The sequence below is a fragment of the Physeter macrocephalus genome, chromosome 11 (assembly GCF_002837175.3).
Source record: "Physeter macrocephalus isolate SW-GA chromosome 11, ASM283717v5, whole genome shotgun sequence".
Taxonomy (NCBI): Eukaryota; Metazoa; Chordata; class Mammalia; order Artiodactyla; family Physeteridae; genus Physeter; species Physeter macrocephalus.
This window is the reverse complement of record NC_041224.1, coordinates 156213899-156220293: the sequence shown is the minus strand read 5'-3', so window position 1 is coordinate 156220293 and position 6395 is coordinate 156213899.

The window sequence follows — 6395 nt, the reverse complement described above, 5'->3', positions numbered from 1 at the left end:
CTTCATAATTCAGTTCGAGCTGCCTTTACAGCACATTTCCCCATATGCTCTCCAACAAGCTGCAGCTTAAACAGTCTTGGCCCAGCCCTCTGAACACTCCAGTTTCTTGCTTATTGTTACTTCCAGTGCCTTCCGTGTCAAAGTAAGCTCATCTATGCTTGGTTACTTCAGCCCCTCATTACCTGTCCAGACAGGCCCTACATCTTGTGTGAGCCCCTTTCAAACACAGAACTCCAAGAATTTGTATTGTCTAAGCTCTCAATGGCTAAACAACTTTCATGCATGTCAGGGCAGAAGATTGGGTGCACACTGCACTGTCACTTCTGTGAAGGGAATGCAAGAGGGACATGAGTAGAGGAGCTGCAGGTTTTGCCAGCCTTAAGTGGTAGAGCAGCTTTTGGTCCTAATGGTGGGCAAAAAGATGGTAGTGGATACAGAGCGTGGCCTGAATGGTGGGCAGGTAAAAAGCTAGGATGCTCTTGGCTGCAAGCAACCCAAAGTTGCTTAAAAAACATGGACATTTGGTATGTCACATAACAGAACACATACGTTCTGGAATAGATCCTTCAGGGTTGGTTGTTACCTGAGGTCCAGGTTCTTTTCCTCTCTCTGCCCTTTTATCCTCAGTGTTGGCTTCATCCTTGGGATGTTAGCAAGAAGGTTGTAACAATTCTAGATGTCATATCTAGACATAACAATTTCCAGAAAAGGAAGAGACATGATGTCTTCCTACGATTCTCTCTAGAGTAGAAACTTGTCTCAGAAGGCGTCCCCAACAATTCTCCCCTCATGTCTCCTTGCTCGTAGTTGGGTGATGCGCCTGCTCCTGAAACAATCTGCATGGGGAATGGGATTCAACAACCCTTGAGATGGGGGTGTGGTCAGCATTTTCCAAGCACATGGATTAGTGGGGAGCTGTGGGCTCAATTATGTCTCCACGCAAGTTCATAAGTTGAAGCCCTAAGCCCAGGACCTCAGAATGTGACTGTATTTGGAGGTAGGGCCTTTAGAAGTGATTAAGTTAAAATAAGGCTGTTAGCGTAGGGTCCTAATCCAATTTGACCGGTGTCCTTATAAGAAGAAGAAATTGAGACATGCAGAGAGCCATTAGGGGTATGAAGAAGCATCAGGAGGGTTGCCACCTGCAAGCCAAGGAGAGAAGCCTCAGAAGAAAACAATACTGCTGGCACCTTGATCTTGGACTTCCTCCAGAACTGTGAGAAAATAAATGTCTGTTGTTTAAGCCACTCAGTCTGTGGTATTGCTTTATGGCAGCCCTAGTAGACTAATATAAGGGGGAAGGCTCCATTAAAAAAAGGAAGGGGGTTGTCTGGTAGGCAGCCAGTAGCATTCACTGCAGTAGTAGTGAGAGGAAAGGAAGGGGTAGGAATAGGTGAACACAGCTTAGAGATAGTGTGTACAAGCTTTGGAGTCAGGCAGAGCTGGATTTTGGGCCGTGATAGGCAGGATAATGGCCCACTGGAATCTGTGAATGTGTTATCTTACATAGCAAAAGGGACTCTGCGGGTATGATTAAAGTTAAGGACCTTGAGATGGGATGATTATCCTGGATTATCCATGTGGGTGCACATGGGTTCCTAAAAACAGAGAACCTTTCCCAGCTGTGGCCAGAGAGTGATGTGACGGCAGGAGGATAAGAGAGATTCACCACTGCCGGCTTTGAAGATGGAGGAAGGGGCCACGAGCTGAGGAATGTGGGGGGCCTCTCGAAGCTAGAAAAAGCAAAGAAATGGACTCTCCCCTAGAGGCTTCAGAAAGGAACAAGCCATGCTGGCACCTTGATTTTAGCCCAGTGAGATCCATGTGGAACGTCTCACCTACAGAACTGTAAGATAATAAATTTGTGTTCTTTTGAGTCACTAAATATGTGATAATTTGGTATCGAATCAACAGGAAACGAATATGTACACCAACGTCAGAAAGGTTCTGGAGAAGATGAGATGAAATAATGAATTTAAAGTCTTTAGCATGATGCCTGGCCCATAGTTAGCCTTCAATAAATGTTACCTGAACGACCCCCCGCCCCGCAAATTCTATAGAGTTGAGGAGGGTACGTGAGAGAGTATGAGAGCTGTGGCAGAGGTGGAGTTTGGCAAACTTCTGCCATCTGCCCACCTGCAAAAGAAAAGGCATCAGGTGTGCTGAGGCCAGGGAGGAGGGCAAGTTTCAGGGAGTCACTCATTTTTTCAGGTAAATGCAGACACTTCCTGCCCTCCTTGGTGGACACTGCTTCCATTAGGAACATCTCTTCAGTGACTATTGGAAAAATTTCTGGAAAGATTCCAGAATGTCTTGGATCAGTTTAAAGAGAAGCTCTGAGCAAGGAAAAGAATTGTGGAGGGACACGAAGGCAAAAAAAAAAAGACAATGTCCCTGTTCTTATATTTATATTCTAGTGGGAGGTGACAGAATATAAATAAGTACACACCAAATAAACAAGGTAATGTTGGATTATGATATAGGCCATAATGGAAATAAAGAAGATGATAAGATAGAAAATGGCTAGGGGAGTAGGATTTCTTCAGATGGTATTAGAAAAGCCCCCTTTATGGAAGTGACATTTTAGTCAAGACTTCAAAGATGAGGAGATTCCTTGACCCTCACCTGCAAAGCCCTATAGACAGGTATTCTTGGTTGCAGGACAGCATATGCCAAGGCCCTGGGGTGGGAGTGGGGAGGCAGGGAGGAACAGCTTAGTGGGTTCATACTAGGAGCATAGGGCAGGGACCAGATCCCAGGCTGTGCAGACCATGATGAGGACTTTCAGCTTATTATAACCGCAGGGAATCTAATGAATCAGCAGAGGTACTTTTTTTTGGTGGGAAGGACAAAGGAGGGAGAAGCTTACTGTGTGCAGATCCTTTTCAGCTGGTGATTTGCTCATTCAACTTACAGTTCCACCCTGATGGTCAATTGAGGGAAACTTGTTGACTAGACTGTCTTCCTCTTCTTGGTAATTATTAATATTTTTGGAGTGCTTAATTTGTGTTGGGCTCTATATGAAATGCTTTGCATTCATTATTTCATTTAACCTCCACCCAGTAGATGAGTACGTTCTGTTATTGTCTCATCTTACAGATGAGGAAGTTAAGCCGTCCGCGCTGGACACAGCTAGGCACATATGGAGCTTCACCCTTGGCTTCTCTCCCGCCTCCATTTTACCTGCTCCAAGTCTGCTCATAACTCCTATCCTCCACTATCATCAGTGCCTGCTTCAATCAGCAAGTGTGATGGCCTTTCCTGAGAACTGTTCCTCCCCAATTTTCCTTTTGGTCCTCTTTTTCTTAAATGTCACCCTTCTCTGGCTTCTGTACACTGGTTTTCTTCCAATGCTCTCTGTCCTTTGAGCTGGCCACCTTGTTCTCCACAGGCTTCTTCTCTTGCACCCGTTTTCGTCGAATGGCCCTGCCCACAGATCCCACCATCACTAGCTTTCATTCACATTTTCTCTTAAGATTGAGACAAGCACTTCGAATTTCCTGTTCCAGCATAGTAAACAAATATTTGTTTTTTCAACTGACAATAGTTTCTGAGCACCTAGCATGTGCAAAGCACTGTGCTAGGAACTGGTGAGAATACAATGGCTAGGACTGGGTCTCTGGGGCAATGGAGTGTAGGCTTCACTTTTGTTCACATAGCTATGTCTCCAGAGCTTAGTGTAGGGCCACGCATGTTGTAGGTACTCAGTAAATATTTGTTATACGAGTAGTTTAGCTGGGGAGGCAAACTTGCACATAACTGGCTCAGATTCAAGGTTGAATAAAGAAGATGATGTAATAAAGATACCAGCAAGTGCTGAGAGAGCCCAACAGAGTAGACAAGCAAGGGGAAGTCTTCATGGAGGTGACACTGGCATTGAGCCTTTATTTTTTAAATTAATTTATTTTTTTAACATCTTTATTGGAGTATAATTGCTTTACAACGGTGTGTTAGTTTCTGCTGTATAACAAAGTGAATTAGCTATACATATACATATATCCCCATATCTCCTCCCGGCATTGAGCCTTTAAATCCCCTCAAGTCCCAGTGGTGTTCAAGAAAGAGCAAGTGGTCTGGTGTGCCAAGCATGATATAGTAAGTAGTGGAAGATGGATGAAGTGAAATGGTGTTTCAGGAATCTCACTCTGGTGCCAGTGTAGAGAATGACTTTTGGGGGAGAGACTGCAAGTGGCAAGACCAGTAAGGAGGCTGCTGTACCATCCAGAAGAGTGGTTGCCTACCCAGATGTGGCCAGTGGCAGACAGAAAGCAAAGGAGGGAGGGTGGATGCAAGAATACTATCGAAGTAGAATCCTCAAAGCTTGGCATTTAATTGGATGAAGAGGTATTAAGGAAAAAGCAGGGACTAATGGCTAATTCACCTGGGTAACTGCATGACGGTGCTGACATTTCCCAAACTGGGAATAGTGGAGGAGGGGCAAATATGATAGGGACTATGGAAGAAACTAAGATTTCTTTTGACATCTTAAATTAGAGATGCTGGTCGAGAAAATAAGTGGAAATATATAGCATAAATCTGAAAACAAAAGCTGGATTTCAAGAAATTTGGGAGCTTTCAGTGCTGATGGAGGCAACTGACACCATGGGAATGGATATGATTTGTAGGAGAGAATTTCACTTAAGCAGAAAAGAGGGCTGATGGCTGTGGATACCTCTTGAACATTTCCATCTTTTTATCCTGTGGGAGTCGCAAATTCAGCATGTCCAAAGTGAACCTTTTTCTCTCCTTGTCTTCTCTCGCTGTGCAAATGGCACCAACCACTCTGTTAGTCACTGTGGCTCAAAACCTCAGTCTTCTTTGCCTCCTCCCTTAATTCTTTACACAATGTTTCACCTACAGAAAATTCTTAAAATCCACAAAAGCAACAGGTAGTAGAGACAGTCACTTATAATGGAACTATTTTGGATGATAGGTAGTGTATCATTCAGGTCATATTCCTGTGCAAGTATAGATTTAGTTTCCTTTATGCATGAATAGAGTCATAAGCTACATTTTTAGAGTAACCTTTTTATTAAGATACAACCATCATACAGAAATGTACACAAGAAATTGATGACTTTTCATGTCATTAAATATTCTTCCAGTCAATTTCAAAAGGCTGCAAGGTATTCCATCCCATAGACGTAATTTAGATAACTAACCCCTGTTGTAGGATGTCTGGCTTTTTTCTAGTCTTCTCACTCCTTCCTCCACAATGCTACAAAGATGAATTTACCTGTATTTAACATTTCTGTGCCCATTTCCAAATTTTTCTTTAGATAAAATTCGTAGAGGCAGAATTTCTGGGTCAAAAGGTATGTGCATATTTAAAAATAAACTTTTTATTTCAGAATAGTTTTAGGTTTCCAGAAAAATCCGAAGGTACTCCAGATAGTCCCCACATACCCTGTATTCAGTTTCTTCCGTTATTAACATCTCACGTTAGTAGAGCACATTTGTCACAATTAATGAACCAGTGTACAGACATTATTATCAACATTAACTGAAGTACATAATTTATCCAGATTTCTTTAGTTTTTACCTAATGTCCTTTCTCTATTCCAGTATCTCATCAGGATACCATATTTCATTTAGTTGTCATGTCTCCATAGGCTCCTCTTGGCTGTGACAGTTTCTCAGACTTTCCTTGTCTTTGAAAATCTTGACAATTTTGAGGAATACTGGTCAGACATTTTGTAGAATGTCCCTAACTTGGGGGTTGTCCACTTTTTTCCTTTTGATTAGACTGGGGTTATGAGTTTTAGAAGGAAAGTACCATAGAGATAAAATGCCATTCTCATCATATCATATCTAGTCCGCATACTGTCAACATGATTTATCACTGTTGATGTTAACTTTGATCACCCGGCTGAGGTAGTGCTAGTTTCTCCACTGGAAAGGTCACTCCACTGTAGTTGTTTCTCCACTGTAAAAGTTACTCACTTCCCCCCACTTTCCATATTGTACTCTTTGGGAGGAAGTCCCTGCACAGTCCACATTTAGAATCAGGAGTTATGCCTCAGGGTGGAGTATCTATAAAAATTGTTTGGAATTCTGCACCAGAGACTTAGCTCTTCTTTCCCATTTATAAATTTATTTGTATCTGTAATTGATTTATACCAGTTTGACTATGGATATTACTTTTACACTTCAAGTTATAATCCAATACTACTTTGTTTTGTTACTCAAGCATGTGTATCTTTAATAGTCTGAGCAACTCACTCGTGCTACCCCCGCAAAGGTTGTACAACTCGCATGGTTAAGAATGAGGATCCTGGGGCTTCCCTGGTGGCGCAGTGGTTGCGCGTCCGCCTGCCGATGCAGGGGAACCGGGTTCGCGCCCCGGTATGGGAAGATCCCACATGCCGCGGAGCGGCTGGGCCCGTGAGCCATGG